This window comes from Panthera leo, chromosome B2 (assembly GCF_018350215.1).
Source record: "Panthera leo isolate Ple1 chromosome B2, P.leo_Ple1_pat1.1, whole genome shotgun sequence".
Classification (NCBI taxonomy): Eukaryota; Metazoa; Chordata; class Mammalia; order Carnivora; family Felidae; genus Panthera; species Panthera leo.
Genome location: NC_056683.1, coordinates 75,363,385 through 75,380,063, shown reverse-complemented (window position 1 = coordinate 75,380,063; position 16,679 = coordinate 75,363,385). Strand labels below are relative to the sequence as shown.

Below are 16,679 nucleotides of genomic sequence, written 5' to 3'. Positions count from 1 at the left end.
AGTTTGGGACCATGCAAGCGTTCGAGAGATGGTGGTGACGGTTGCACAACACTGTGAATGTAGTTAATGCTACTGAATTGCACACCTTAGACTGGTTAGATAGTATATTGAATGCAATGTGTATTTTACCCCAATTTTTTTTTTAACGTTTATTTATTTTTGGGACAGAGAGAGACAGAGCATGAACGGGGGAGGGGCAGAGAGAGAGGGAGACACAGAATCGGAAGCAGGCTCCAGGCTCTGAGCCATCAGCCCAGAGTCTGACGCGGGGCTTGAACTCATGGACCGCGAGATCGTGACCTGAGCTGAAGTCGGACGCTTAACCGACTGAGTCACCCAGGTGCCCCGCTTACCCCAATTTTAAAAAGCAGATTAAGAATGAGGTTAAAAAGGGAAAGGGAAAAAAGATATGAATAAATATTGTCGGTAGTCAAAAAGTTTCTGCTAACGAGAAAAACAAAACAAGAAAATGAATAAACACAAACAGTATAATTCAGGAAAACTTACCTAAAATTAAAACAAAATGAAATTACATATTGGAACACAGGTACTTGAGAATATTGACTCAGAACAACCAATATCTGCACATAATTTAGTGAAACTAATGGACTTTAGAAAACAGGAAAAAATACATTTTTGCATCTATGTAAAAATAGCAGAGGATTTATAAGGAAAAAATAGATTATCGTTGGAATTTTTGACAGTAGCACATTATACCAGAAAAAAAAAAAATGAAGTAACACTCGAGGGGAGAGAATGAGGGTGTATAAAGGCCAGAGACAAACTGTTGTCAACATGTAGGAACTCAAGGAATATTATTCCCATGGATCTTTCTTTGGAATTTATGAGAGAATGAGCTTCAGACATCTAAAACGACGAGGACATTGACATATGTCAGAGGGGGGTATGAGCATTTAATACACCGTTACCTACAGAACTAAGATTTAATAAGAAAGGTATCCTAGAATATAAAGAACATATGACCTGATAATATAGATACAACATAATTACCTTTAAAAAAAAAAGGTAGGGGAAGAATAGAGACTGCATATGGCAATAAATCTAAATGGCTTTACATTATCATAATAGGGACCTTAATATAAATTTTGTTATTCTGAAACTATCCCCTGTGTAACATGGGATAAAGGAACTGAGTACTATCGAATTCTATCATCTCCTCAATCTTTGATAACCAAGATTTTCAGTGTAGACAGAAGAAAATACAGATATAATACAGGAAAGGTAAAGCACAAACCCTGTAGCCCTATATTTGAATTGGAAATATTAGAATGAATTCTCTGAAAGAGCCTAGAAATGATGATAAGCCAGTGAGTGATCCTAGAGCTAAGATTGTGGTTTTTATGTATCATTTCCTATTAAAAGACATTGGGGCTTCTTGGAGAAATGGCCAATTCCAGGTCAGAAGCATATATAAGATGACCTAAAATATCTTGACATACCAAAGAGCAAAAGAAGACCATTCTATAATATCAGAAGACTCTAGAGCCAACTGGAAAGAAGCTCCCACCGGCCAAATACAGGACAATGAATATCAAGAAGGGTAAAAATGATAATCAGTTAAAACCCATCAAACATATTTATATTTTGTAACAATATTTACAATAAACTAATTGGTCATCTCCTGAGAATAACAGATAACTTCTCCATTATCTAAAAATTGAGTAAATAAAAGAAAACAATCAAACATTTATACTGCCACTCCTTTATGAACTGTATGTACCATTGGGTAGCCAAATAGTAGATGAAGAAAGCATTTTCTTACAAAATTATGCCAACCAGTAAATGAAAAAGAAGTAATAGAATTAAATATTACCTTTTTGTAACCCCAATAAAATAATATATCTACGCTTTGAACATCCACTGCTATAAAGATTAAAAATGAGCAAATAGCAGACGTTATGTGTCTCCTGATGAAAACCATCATATTGCCAAAGGAATTGAACCTGAGTCTCAATAAGTATTTGGATCCAGCTGCCAGTCTGCAAGAGTACAAAAGGACAGAGAAACACGTTGAACAGCACCATGAATATGCATTCAGCAAAATTCAGATTGTTGACTCTGGAAAGGTGAGATGCTCTGGGTTCTTCACAGATATATTGTAAGAAATGGCTGAGAATCCTGTAGACTACTATAGATTAAAAGAGGTGTAGAAGATGTATCAATTGTTTTAAATGGGAAAGACTGTGCCATAGTGTTCAAAGTTGCTCACTTGAGTGTTAAAACCAAAGGAAAACGCAAGGGGGTCTTTACCACACATATCAGGATCTTCCTTACTTGTAGAGGGAGGGGGGTGTTATGATTGGGATAGCTCCATGAAAGTTGTTCTGGAGAGGCTGCTGTTATTAGTCAGGGTTCTCTAGAGAAACAGAACAGGTAGGACATATAGATTATGGTTATAGGCATAGGTGGTATAGATACACATGTACATATACATATGCATATGCATACACAGGCTCATGTGATGATGGAGACTGAGAAGCTTCGCCCATCTGCCTCCTGCAAGCTAGAGTACCCAGGAAAGCTGGTGGTATAATTCAGTCCAGTCAGAAGGATTGAAAACCAGAGGAGCAAATGGTGTAAATCCCAGTCTATGAGTTGGTGAAGATGAGATGTCTTAGCTCCTGTCTCAGCAGGAGAAAAGGGGGAATGCTTCCTTCCTCCAGTTTTTGTTTTATTCAGGCCTTCAGTGGATCTCACCTACATAGAAGAGGGCGATCTACTTTACTGAGTCCATAGATTCAAATGTAACTATGTCTGGAAGCATCCTCACAGATACACCTCTTAGCAATGTTTAATCTGGGCATCCTGTGGCTTGTCAAGTTAACACATAAAATTAATCATCACAGCTAGTAATATTCTATTTCTTAACATGAGTGGAGATTTCAAGCTGTTTGTCTTATAATAATTTTCCAAGCTATACATTTTGTGTGTTTTTCTGTACCTGTTTTATTTTACAATAAAAGGAATAAAATAAATAAAATACAAGCATATCAATTATAATTTATATATCTACATGAAAGGTACATTTTGTAGGTAGGAATTTTTTTTTTAATTTTTTTTAACGTTTATTTTTGAGACAGAGAGAGACAGAGCATGAATGGGGGAAGGTCAGAGAGAGAGGGAGACACAGAATCTGAAACAGGCTCCAGGCTCTGAGTGCTCAGCACAGAGCCTGACGTGGGGCTCGAACTCACGGACCGTGAGATCATGACCTGAGCTGAAGTCGGACGCTCAACTGACTGAGCCACCCAGGCGCCCCAGTAGGAATATTTTTTATATTGATCATGTGTAATGTTTCAACCTACTACACAGAGCCCAGGTTCTTAATATAATAGAAAAAAATATTATTAATATTATAATCTCTTCAAAAATATAGGCAGTGTCTTAAACATCTTTTATGTTAGCCCATGGACCTAACATAATGGTAAGACTAGCTACCATTATTTTTTATTTTTAGAATAGCTACCATTTACTGAGAGTTCACCATGTGGTAAGCACTATACTAATTGCTTTACATGAATTATTTCATTTAATCCTCCTGCCACCTTAAACGAGGTGATTGTAATTATCTTAAAGAATATTCCAGATAAGGTGATTGAGGCTTATAGAGGTTAAGTCCCATATGTGAGGTACCCCAACTCTATATGAAACAGTTAGAATGAACCCTAGCAGTCTGACTATAGAGCAAGTTGTACCTCCAGAGCAGATGTTCCAAAAATACTTGCAGCATTGAAATTATTTTATTGAAGTATAATTAACATACAGTGTGATATTAGTTTCAGGTGCAAAATATAATTATTCAACAATTCTACACATTACTCAGTGCCCATCACAATAAGTATACTCTCGATCCCCTTTATCTATTTCACCCCTCTCACCACCCCCTCCTCTCTGGCAAATAACAGGTCTATTTTTTGAGTTCCACATATTAGTGAAATCATCTGATATTGGTCTTTCTCTGGTTAACTTATTCCACTTAGCATTTTACCCTCGAGATCTATCCATGTTATTGCAAATGACAAGATCCCGTTTTTTATGGCTGAGTAATATTCCATTATATATATATATATATATATATATATATATATATATATATATAATTTTTTTATCTGAAACTAGATTACTTTTTTATTTTTTTTATTTTTTTATTTTTTATTTTTTTATTTTTTTTATTTTTTAATATATGAAATTTACTGTCAAATTGGTTTCCATACAACACCCAGTGCTCATCCCAAAAGGTGCCCTCCTCAATACCCATCACCCACCCTGCCCTCCCTCCCACCCCCCATCAACCCTCAGTTTGTTCTCAGTTTTTAACAGTCTCTAATGCTTTGGCTCTCTCCCACTCTAACCTCTTTTTTTTTTTTTTTTCCTTCCCCTCCCCCATGGGTTTCTGTTATGTTTCTCAGGATCCACCTAAGAGTGAAACCATATGGTATCTGTCTTTCTCTGTATGGCTTATTTCACTTAGCATCACACTCTCCAGTTCCATCCATGTTGCTACAAAAGGCCATATTTCATTTTTTCTCATTGCCACGTAGTATTCCATTGTGTATATAAACCACAATTTCTTTATCCATTCATCAGTTGATGGACATTTAGGCTCTTTCCATAATTTGGCTATTGTTGAGAGTGCCGCTATAAACATTGGGGTACAGGTGCCCCTATGCATCAGTACTCCTGTATCCCTTGGATAAATTCCTAGCAGTGCTATTGCTGGGTCATAGGGTAGGTCTATTTTTAATTTTCTGAGGAACCTCCACACTGCTTTCCAGAGCGGCTGCACCAATTTGCATTCCCACCAACAGTGCAAGAGGGTTCCTGTTTCTCCACATCCTCTCCAGCATCTATAGTCTCCTGATTTCTTCATTTTGGCCACTCTGACTGGCGTGAGGTGGTATCTGAGTGTGGTTTTGATTTGTATTTCCCTGATAAGGAGCGACGTTGAACATCTTTTCATGTGCCTGTTGGCCATCCGGATGTCTTCTTTAGAGAAGTGTCTATTCATGTTTTCTGCCCATTTCTTCACTGGGTTCTTTGTTTTTCGGGTGTGGAGTTTGATGAGCTCTTTATAGATTTTGGATACTAGCCCTTTGTCCGATGTGTCATTTGCAAATATCTTTTCCCATTCCGTTGGTTGCCTTTTAGTTTTGTTGGTTGTTTCCTTTGCTGTGCAGAAGCTTTTTATCTTCATAAGGTCCCAGTAATTCACTTTTGCTTTTAATTCCCTTGCCTTTGGGGATGTGCCGAGTAAGAGATTGCTACGGCTGAGGTCAGAGAGGTCTTTTCCCGCTTTCTCCTCTAAGGTTTTGATGGTTTCCTGTCTCACATTCAGGTCCTTTATCCATTTTGAGTTTATTTTTGTGAATGGTGTGAGAAAGTGGTCTAGTTTCAACCTTCTGCATGTTGCTGTCCAGTTCTCCCAGCACCATTGAAACTAGATTACTTTTTAACACCATACACAAAAGTAAACTCAAAATGGATTAAAGACTGAATGAAACGTGAGATCTGAAACCATAAAACTCCTAGAAGAAAACATAGGCAGTAATTTCTTTGACATGGGCTATAGAAACATTTTTCTAGATATGTCTCCTGAGGCAAGAGAACCAAAAGCAATATTAAACTATTGGGGCTACACCAAAATAAAAGCTTTTACACAGCAAAGGAAACCAATAAAACAAAAGAGCAATCTACTGAACAGGAGAAGATATTTGCAAGTGATAAATCCAGTAAAGGGTTAATATCCAAAATATATAAAGAAATTATGCAAGGCAACTTCCAAGGGGAAAAAAAAATCTGATTCAATGAAATTTTTCTAAAAAGTGAAATTCACTTTGCCTTCCTAATTTCCGTTCATTGCATCATTATAGATATCTAAAAAGTCAATTATAGTTGTGTTTGAGTTGAATATATTATACCAAATAACATAGATAATAAATAATAATGTAAATAGTACATTACATAAAATTAATGAGATACCATATATCAAGAACGTATGACAATTTTCACAAAGTATATATAATCCCATGTAAAGTGAGCATTTGGGCCGGTAGTTTAAAAACAAAAGGAAGAAAAGGGACCTATCTTCAGATTTATAATCCTTAGGAAAATCATTTAATCTCCCAGAGCTTGCTTCCTCATTAGCTTCCTTTAATTTCCCAGTGATTTTCTTAATCAACACTAAATGAACAAAGTGAGATGGACCCAAAGGGTACTTAGGAGAATCAATGATCATGTTGATCATACTCTCCGCTTTTTAAAGTACTTAACATGTTAAAATAAAATACTGTGGGTTTTGGCTACATTGCATATGCTACGTTAGTGTCAGTATGAACCTTTGGTCCAAGTGATTTTCATAGTTTTAACTGTCTATTCAAGCAAATATATGCAATCAACAGAATACAGAAAAAATGATGCAATTATTTTTATCAAATTATTAAACATAAAGCTTTTATGTGGGAGCACCTTAAAAAGTCGTTCTACTCAAAACAGCATTTATATCACCCAGTTTAACTTTAGGTTTTCTAAGAAAAATTCATATAGAGTAGATAATTGGATAATGAACCTATCCAGAAGAATGATGACTCTAGAAATACCCTCATTTGCGGTTGTTTGAAGATAAGAAAAGTTAGTAGTATTATTGAAAAAGGTAACCCAAGGACCCATGAATGTAAATACCTGAACTAACCTCCTCAACGAATAGCTAGCTGATGCATTATTGAGAGGGAGAGAGAGAGGTAGTAGAAAAAAAATCTATTCAAGCAAGAGTCACAACCGGAATTATGAGTTAACATTGTCATATCTGAATTTCAGTAGGATATATGATTTTAATAAAATTGTACATGAAACTCTACATTCCCGAACCTTGCTATTATAAGAACACTTTTACATTATGCAATTAAACTTTGGAATCTACATAAATACCAAAGGGTCTCTTCACTTTACAATGAGGTTTATGGTTATGTTACATGTTTGCTATTGCAAATATTATTACTAACCTCATTAGAAACAAATTGCTTTCTGGGGCACCTGGGTGGCTCAGTCCGTTGAGCGTCTGACTTCAGCTCAGGTCATCATCTCATGGTTTGTGAGCCTGAGCCCCATGTCGGGCTCTCTGCTGTCAGCATGGAGCCCACTTTGGACCCTCTGTCCCCCTCTCTCCCTGCCCTTGGCCCACTTGCATTCTCTCTCTCTCTCTCTCTCTCTCAAAATAAACAAATAAACTTTAAAAATATATTTTAAAAAAGAACCAAATTGCTTTTTGTTGCTATCATTTGTATTGGATTATACCCAGCAATGTTCTGTGTGAATTTTTTTACTGTTGTTATTACCAGATTCTGTATCAGTTTAAAAATTCACTTACCCTCTAATTTTTTTTTAATATTCATTTATTTTTGGGAGAGTGCAAGTGGGGGAGGGGCAGAGAGAGGGGGACAGAGGATCTGAAGCAGGGTCTGTGCTGACAGGATGACAGCAGAGAGCCCACGTGGGGCTTGAACTCAAGAACCGCGAGATCATGACCTGGACTGACATTGGACACTCAACCAACTGAGCCACCCAGGTGCCCCACCCTCTAATATTAATTTACTACTCCATGACACCTTTTTTTTCCTTTTTTTCTACTTGCCCTCCTTTCCTTCTATCATCCATTGAACGAATAATTATTGACTGTCTACAGTATACCAAACACTATGCTAGACAACATAGTGTGATCCTGCCTTCATGTTGCTTGACAAGGGGACATAAACAAACACACAGGTAAATATCACCAAATGTGATATTTGCAAAACAGAAATAAACTCTGAATGGTTTGGGAACACAAGGAAGAAGCATTGGGCTCATTGGTAGGGGAAGTGGAGAGTGACACGCTTGTTTCAACATCACCACCATCAACAGTGAGGGGAACTGTTCCAAAGCTGGTAGATAGAATCAAAAATTTTCCCATAGGATTGTCTGCAACCAGACCCATTTCCTTCCATAGCTCCAGCTCATTGCTCTCCTGAGCTGGTCTCCCCTATTTAAAGCACCACTTAAAAAATGTTGCCCTTAAAGGACTAAGATCAGGAAACTGACAGCTCACAAAGCAGTCTGCTGGCACCAGGGCTCCAAAGAACAGCCTCTAAAAGCAGAGGCTCCACTCGTTAGCCCAAACACAAGTTGTTATAATCCCTTTCTGCCTTCTGTGCTTATATAATACAGGCCTTCTTCGATTACAAGACACTTTGAAGATCTCACCTTCTCCCATTACTTGTCTTCTACATAAAATGCCCACAGATGTGAGTCTGTTAGAATGTGTGAGAACTGCACTTGATAATTTATAAACCAATACTTCCTAAGGTTTGAAATTCGTTAGGATTCAGTGGCATTGAAACAGGGCATGTTGCTGCAGGAGCACCCCCTACTGACCACAAGGAGAGATGTTGTAAAACTGGAGGTAGAAGCTGACAGGTCTGGAAATAATACTTAACTCTTCCCATCTAGTCACAACTAGTTATTGAGTAGTATTCTGTGATACAAAAGGACTGAGATTATACACTCAAGTGGCCAAAGCAATCATCTTATTTTTAAAAAATTTTAAAAACTAATACATTTAATAAGTTGACCTCTCCTAGAAAAAGTCACAAAAGGGACATGTGGTTTGGCCAATTTCAAGCATTGTGGAGGTGTTTTATTTTTTTGTTTCTCCTCTAAATGTAGTCTACACCTAAGTAGACTATGTTCTTACACGGGAAGATTCAATAACATGAAATTTCCAATTGGTCCAGATACATCTATAAATTCAACATAATCTTAACCAGACCTAAATGGGATTCCTTAACAGATATGATAAGTTGATTCTAAAGCTCATCTCTAAAAGAATAGACAAGAGGTTTTTTATTTGATATTCAAAATATGAAAACACAATAGAAAGCTACGATAATTAAAACATTATGGTATTGGCAAAGTCAATGCACCAGAAACAAATCCAGTTATTTAGGGGGGAATTAGAATGTGGTAAAAGTATCTTTTAAATTAACTACAAGAGGATTCAATGAATGATGTTGAGACCATTGGATATGATGCCTATCTTAAGAGATGCCCAAGAATATGTTACAGCTGGGTTAACAAACAAAGCAAAAGAAATAAAAACAATAGAAGAAAATGTAGGACGACATTTTTATAAAACTAAGAGAACATAGGCTTTCCTAAACCAAACATAAAGTGATCCATAGTTTCTAGCTCTAAGAAATATGTATTATTTTGCACCTTACATAATATCTAACACGTACAGAGTGTATTTCCTCTGTTCTGATCTCTTTAGCCTCACTCTTAACACCTATTTTGTTATTGTTATTGGTCAGGAGCTTTTTTTTTGAGATGAGAAAATGAGGCAAATGGAAACGAATTAGGCTGGCTAATAAATGTGGGGCCGTGGACATAGTTTCAGGAATTCAGAGACATTACTTATCCTTTCAAACCCTTGGATTTCCTCAAACTAGTTCAAAACTCACATGCGAGCTGGAGTATCTAGGTATCTGGCATGTGCTTTGAATATTCTATTTTTCCCTGAATACTTATATCTCAGTCCAGAAAAACAACCACCAAAAAAGCAAGGAGCAGAGACAACATCCTCTCCATTTCTAGGGAAAGAACAGGTGAGAGGTAAAGAGCTTCAGCTGCCAGAAAACTCACTTTTAGAGCTAATGTGAAGAGGCACGTTAATGACCATACTAATCTGTGGAAGAAGGCCACTTAAAACGCCACTGTCTGAACCGGGTTAGGAATGTGTTGAAGAAGCCACTACCCGCAATTTAACATTCCAGTAATTGCTCTGTAAAAAGACCCTTGAGCCACTGTGTGAAGGAAATGGTCTAGACAGCCCAGCACCAGGAATGTGCCATTGTGTGTGTAGCAGATTGAGTTTACACTCTATTCCTGATTCACAAAGGGGGCAAGTGTGCCAGTGGGCCGCGGGCCAGGATGTGGGTGGTTAAATAAGTGTTCTTGGAGGAAGCAATGTTCTTTTGGGATCTGCATCGGCACACCAGCTGATCAACAAATGCAACAGTTTTGAATGAAGTTAGACAAAAAGATAAATTGGACATGCTCTTTTCCAATGTGTATTGGATTCGTGGGTATCCACGAAGTTTCAAAATTTTTACAGACGGTTAAATTTCCAGGTGATTCTGAGTACCAATGTTTCTCTGCAAGATTCTATGCGAAGGACTTGTCTCTGCCAATTATACATGGGAGTTCTGTGACTATACCTACACTACTATATTTTCGAAACTACCTACGTGATTTGATTGCACTTGCATAACTGCATTCACTTTCTACTCACATTCAGACGAGCAGGTAAAATGGGGACAGGAAAAAATCTAGCTGTTCCTAGTGGATTGGCAATACATTAGAGAAAAAGAGCTTGCTGCCAGAAACAATTTTTTGTCTTCATTCATTGAGAAGAATCTTAAATCGTTTTTAATGTTTATTTTTTAAAGACAGAGACAGAGCATGAGTGGGGGAGGGGCAGAGAGAGAGAGACACACACACAGAATCCAAAGCAGGCTCCGAGCTGTCAGCACAGAGCCCGATGCAGGGCTTGAACCCACGAACCATGAGATCACGAAATGAGCTGAAGTTGGACATTTAACAGACTGAGCTACCCAGGCACCCCTCATTACAAATGAATCTCAAACCCTACCTCTTTCATGAAGAATGTCGTTGTTTAATGAAAAAGAGTAACTACTCCCAGACCCCAACTTGTTCGAATTGATTTCCCAGGATTATCTATTTACTATTTTGCCTATTATTATTATAATATAATAATATGATATAATATATAATATAATATAATATAATATAATATAATATAATATACTAATTTGCCTATTATTAACATAAATGCTTTTATATTCCAGGTGTTTAATCTCATAATATTGCAATATTCTCATATTGCATCCTGGGTTTTAAAGAAAAAAATAATGGGAAAAAAAGATTTACTTAAAAATTTCCCCACCATTTACTTTTTCCCAGCTTTGGCAGAAACAATACTACCATCATGAAATTCAATTATGCAAACTTCTTTTCCCTATCAGAACAAACACAGGATTTTTAAAAAGATCTTTATTCCAGTGAGATGCAGGGTCAGACATCTAACGTATAGAACTGCAAGAAATTATTTTACGTGACTATGCTTGTGGTAACATGTTACAGTCAACAGTAAACGGATCCAAGGTCCTACAGAAACCCCTCAGTCACAGAGCTAAACACACAGGCCAGGCTCAGGAGACAGAGAAGCTGATGGAAGACCGGGGGAGGCAGAGCAGTTACAGACCCAGCTACTGCTTCATGTCAAGGTGAGTCAGCAGATCAGCAATCACGTGTGTGTGCGCTACAAAATAGCTTCCTTTCCACTTCCAAATCTCTCAAGCATCTCCCCTGCCGCCTATGTCATACAAAGAAGAAGATCTCGGGAAATTTAGTTCAGCCTGGCCAAAATGACATTTTAATTAAAAGCCATTTTATAGGTTTTCCGTGCCATCGACTTCACCGCTGATTTTTTTCTCCTTCCTTCCCCTTGAGAAAACGAGTATCAAACTGACTGATTTTAAGATTTTAAACTGAAAATGTTTAAATGTACCAGGATGTTTTCTTTAGAAATAACAAAGGAGCAAAATAAAATATTCCCCATGACCCTAGGGTACCAGGTATAAAGATTATGTTTCATATCCACATTTATTTGTTTCATGACTTGCAAGAGGCAAATTAGGTTCCTAATTGAGATCTGCACAGTTTCATGATGAACATTTTATGAAAATGCACGCAAATTGTCACTATCATAAAAAAAAATCTATTCAAAGATGCAATGCATCTGTATTTTGATGTGGGAAAATGAGTAAAGTTATAAAAGGCAGAAGGTGTATTTACGTTCTAGGCCCCCCTCCACTCTGGATTGGGTGGGCTTATAAAAAATCATCTTATTTATTTGATATTTAATTACCTCATCTGTAAAACAGGAATGAGCTCTTTAGCAACCTTCAATTCCAGGAAACTTGTAACTTTGAATTATCTATGATTTTCTAAAGTCCAGAAATGTAATAGGAACAATGGTTCCTATGAGGTGGTTGTCCTGAACAGATTTCCTGTTTGATATAATCAGACTCTACTCAGGCAGAAAACGCCAGAAGAGTAACTGGATAGATAGCAGCCATCAAGACCTGTTTTTTGTTTTTTGTTTTTTGTTTTTTTTTAAGAACTTAACTGAGAAGAACAGTAAAATGCCTGGACATGCTAGGGTTATCATCTATTTGGGGAAATCCTAAGCCTTTGAAACACACGGCAAGGAAAAACTGACCTTACCTGAAAAATACCTTACCCTGAAAAATAATGTAGCTGTGTTAAAAGAACCACAGACATGGAGTAAGTGAATGCTTTGAATCTCTATTGTTTTACAATGAGCCTTAGTGACCTCAATCAGGCTTGTGCTTTTCTGATCCGCAACTCTGAAAAAGCAAATTTTGACTGTAAAATGTATTAAGATTTTAACTTATTTGCCATATGTGTTATCTGAAAGAGGGGGAAAAAAAAACCCTGCTGTGAAAACCTTTAAAAAAAGTTTAACCACATTAAAAGAGTAAGGCACAAAAGGACAAAAGGATAATGATTTTTTTCCCCCTAAACGCCTGGCCTGAACATAAGTCCTCCAAAAGTCCCCCTTACCAGATGGCTAACCCAGCAAGGGAAGACAGCCAACTTGATTTCAAATGTGAGAGTGATTTTTTATTTAAATGAAAGATAGAAACTGTCTCAATTTTATTATATCTAAGAGGGGAGCTCAAGTGTTCAGCATGTGGGTCTGGTTTGAGTAAAAGTTTGTCTTTTTTTGAATAGAAATCATATGTAATCCCAGGCAGTGGCCTGAACCATTTGCTAATACTAATTGTTGTTGGTTGAAAGTGGAGTAGGAGATTGTTAAAGTCTTCCCTGGCAGAAACCTGATCTGTGGAAATGTACTTCACAGGAACTGTGATGAGGTTTGCAGCTGGCAGGGGAGTATGACAGTGCGGCCACATGCGTCTCCATCTTTCCTTTGGCAACCAAATCGAGACTCACATGAAACAACTCTGGGAGTTAGCTGATGGCCCGAAATGCAGATCTGGCATTCTTTTCCTCCCTACCCCCTTCTCAGCCGGTGATTTGACAACAAAAACTGAAGTGGGTGTATGTCCCATTTCTAAGAACATATATTTTCAAAAAAATTATTATTTAATGATGTGGCTATTTTGAACTATGATTAATATAAGTACATTTAAGATATAACATTGGCAAGTTAGAAAACCACCAAGTAAGGCCAGATGTGTAAACTGACTTGATGTTTAAATTTAAAACACCAGCATCAGACTGAAAGGTCTGTTATTCTATGAGTCAAATCACAGAGAATTCATACACAAATTATGCTTACCTGTTATTCCCAGAACCTAGAAAGAATTGCCTTTTAAAGTTATCATTAACTAATCTATACATCATCAAGATAAGTGGATTTTGTTAAAAATATTGAATTATAGAATGAACTTTTGATTTCATGGTAGTCTTGACAACACTTGAGAATCCAGTTATGTTCTAGAAACTGTACTACAAATTGTGTTATGCTTTAAATTATTGTGAGATATGTAAAATTGTTGCTAAATTACTGTTATATTCTTTCCTGATTTAGCTTTGTTCACTAATACCTAGATATCCCACCCCCATCAATACTGTAGGAACTCTGTAGAACTCTGTCATTTCAGTTTTATTGGACATTACCACGACTACTTCCAGATCATGGAGAAAGGAATGAGCAAAGTTCATTAAGGGGAACTAGCACATAATATCAAGTAGATATTCTAAATGCACTTCAGAGAAGAAACACGTTCCCACTACCCATGCACCTACTAGCATTCACTTAATGAGTATAAAAACCTGTGTATGGTCCTTTCACATTTGTTAGAGTTAATAACACTCTATTAATAATAATTAATAATAATACTCTAGCTTTTCAACCATTTACTATCACCATTTCACAGACAAGAAAACACAGTCCCAGGGATCCTGAGCAGACCTGGGGCTCAATACCCACCCCTTTCCAGACACCTACTCATCTAATAACAAGAACAAGTGCAATTACAGATCCTACCTGGGGAAAGGTGTAGAGTAGCCCACCCCATGAAATAAACATAAAATGAAAACATAAAAATAAAAAGAACCCATGGCTTATCATTTATCAGGTATCTTATTATCTTTGGAATATTATAGAATAAAACCCTATCAGAATGCTGCCATTGGCCTATACAATAAAATTTTGTCCTGCTGCCTGGCAAAAGCTCTTCAATTCTAACCATTTAAGAGAAAACTATGTCTTTTACAAGTTAGTGTTCTTTTTTACAGTGTATTTTAAACAAATTATATTATGTAAATTTTATCTAGAAGTGTATTGTTCTTTTTAAGCAATTTTATAAAAAGGCTTCTTGATTTGGTTTTGGGTTTTTGTTTTGTTTGTTTATTTGTTTTTAAATCCTTAGGAGAGCCTGGAGTAGATAAGCAAAAGTAATGGTGTGCTATCCACAAGAATGGTGTCCTAGCTTCTAATCCCCTCCTAAGATAAAATTTTCCTCTAATGAGTCCTTCTAAATGTATGTCCCAGTTTCTTCAGCTACAAAGCATGACTATTATCAGATATTTGCTATGATCTTCTCTTCCTTTCACTGATGCACATTTGAACCAATTTTACCCCCAGTCTATAGCCCTTCACCACCGCCCCCTACCCCCCCATCCTCCAGCCCTGCTAAGCTTAGCCTCTCTCCCAGAGCAATGACACAGTTGAAGCCAGAACCCATGTCTTAGCCCCCAAGGCCAAGCACGGTGTCTGGCATGTGATTTAAATGATTAAATCTGAGCTGATTAACTAGAACTTGCTGTTTTCATATAGCAGGTAATCCTATCTAATAGACCAGCGCTTCCCAAACTGTGCTGTGAATTGGAGTCACCTAGGGAGCTTTAAAACATGCTGGTGCCTGGGTCCTACTTCCTGAGATTAATTGGTCTAGGGTATGACCTGAGCATCAGAATGTTTCAAAGTTCCCCAGGTGATTCTACCAAGAAGCCAAGAGTGAGAGTCACTCCAATAGCCAAATGCTTCCCAAGTTGAGAAATGCCCCAAGTGATCCCGTGTTTGCAGGGTAACTGCAATGTCTTAGGTTATAACATAGAGAGAGCTATTTTCCCTCCCTCAATGGCCTCATTCCCTGTTCTTTGGGAATAAGCAAAGTTACTGCTCTTTAGTCATTGGCTTTCAAACCAGTATTTAGATCAATGCAACAAAAGAAATGCTTCCGAACTTTTAATGAGATGCATTTAGATGGAATTTTAAGTTGGTTTTTGAGCAACTTTTCTTCTAGAAAAGAATATCGTTTTACAAACCCAGGCAAAAAGGGACAAAGGGGCATACATAATTTGCAACTCTCACTGCCTGTGATACACTGAATTCCATGCCAAGAAAAGTGACTATTTGTGTCTTCACACAGAGCCAATACATTAAAATACCTGACCTTAAATTATATTACTGAGTGTGGCATTATTTTAAACAGTTTCTTGGTAGAGGCATTTTAAACGATCATTATCTTTATGTTTTAATTTACTTTGAAAACTGTTTAATATTGATCTGTTTAATCTCTTTTATTTCTGCCAAAGAAGGAAAACTAGAGCACATGTCAAGGTTTACCCCACAGTGCTGAGGCCATTATCTTACTGGAAATCCTCTAGTGCTCATTCAGCTTGACTCATTTGTTTATCTTGAGTTGCAGTCCTGTGGTTCTTGTTTGTTTACTTATAATTAGTCACTTGCAAACAATTTGTACCAACAAGTAGCTACTTAGCACCCTTACCCCCATCTGCTGCAAAGACTGCTAGCTGACCGCTAAAGCTACTTCCGCTTCTTCCCGGACAAGTAACAAGCTACACTTTCCACTCCTTTGCAGTCCCATATGGTCACATGACGTGAGCCAATGCTCTATGAGCAGAAGTGATGGGAGCCCCCTTCCAGGCTTGACCCAATCTCCAATGCACATCCTCCGGTAGCACTTTTGTTTCCCTCTTCCACCAGTGCTAAACTTCTACGGTGTTAAGTGACTGAAGATTCGGGGGTATATCAGTGACAGGGATACTACCCAGCTCAGAGCTGGGTCCCCTTCCTTTTTTTTTTTTTCCTTTTCAAGTCTATTTATTTTGAGAGAGAAAGAGAATGCAAGTGGGGGAAGGACAAAGAGAGAAAGGGAGTGAGAATCCCAAGCAAGCTAACTCCACACTGTCAGCGCAGAGCCCAATGCAGGACTCAAACCCACAAATCTTGAGATTATGACCTGAGCCTATGTCCGATGCTTAATCGACTGAGTCACCCAGGTGTCCCGAGCTGGTTCCCCTTCTAAAAGAGCTCCACACAATATTGATGCAGAAATGGCTGTCACAGCTGCCACTAGTGTCTGGGACAATTACCACCCTTGAGTCCTCACTGCTCCCCTTTCGGTTACTCATCAGGGCAACACCCCACAAGAGCCTCTTAGCTCCTAACCCTTGCTCTATAGACCCAGAAGGAGCCCCTTTTTACCCATTTTGCTTCAGAGTTTGGTGGTGGTGGGCATGTGGGG

The 16,679-nt window shown here is 37.6% G+C and overlaps 1 pseudogene; it reads right to left on the bottom strand.

Annotated features, from left to right (window-relative positions):
• The window catches only part of LOC122220718, a 36,502-nt pseudogene that overhangs the window by 12,962 nt on the left and 6,861 nt on the right, over positions 1-16,679 (bottom strand).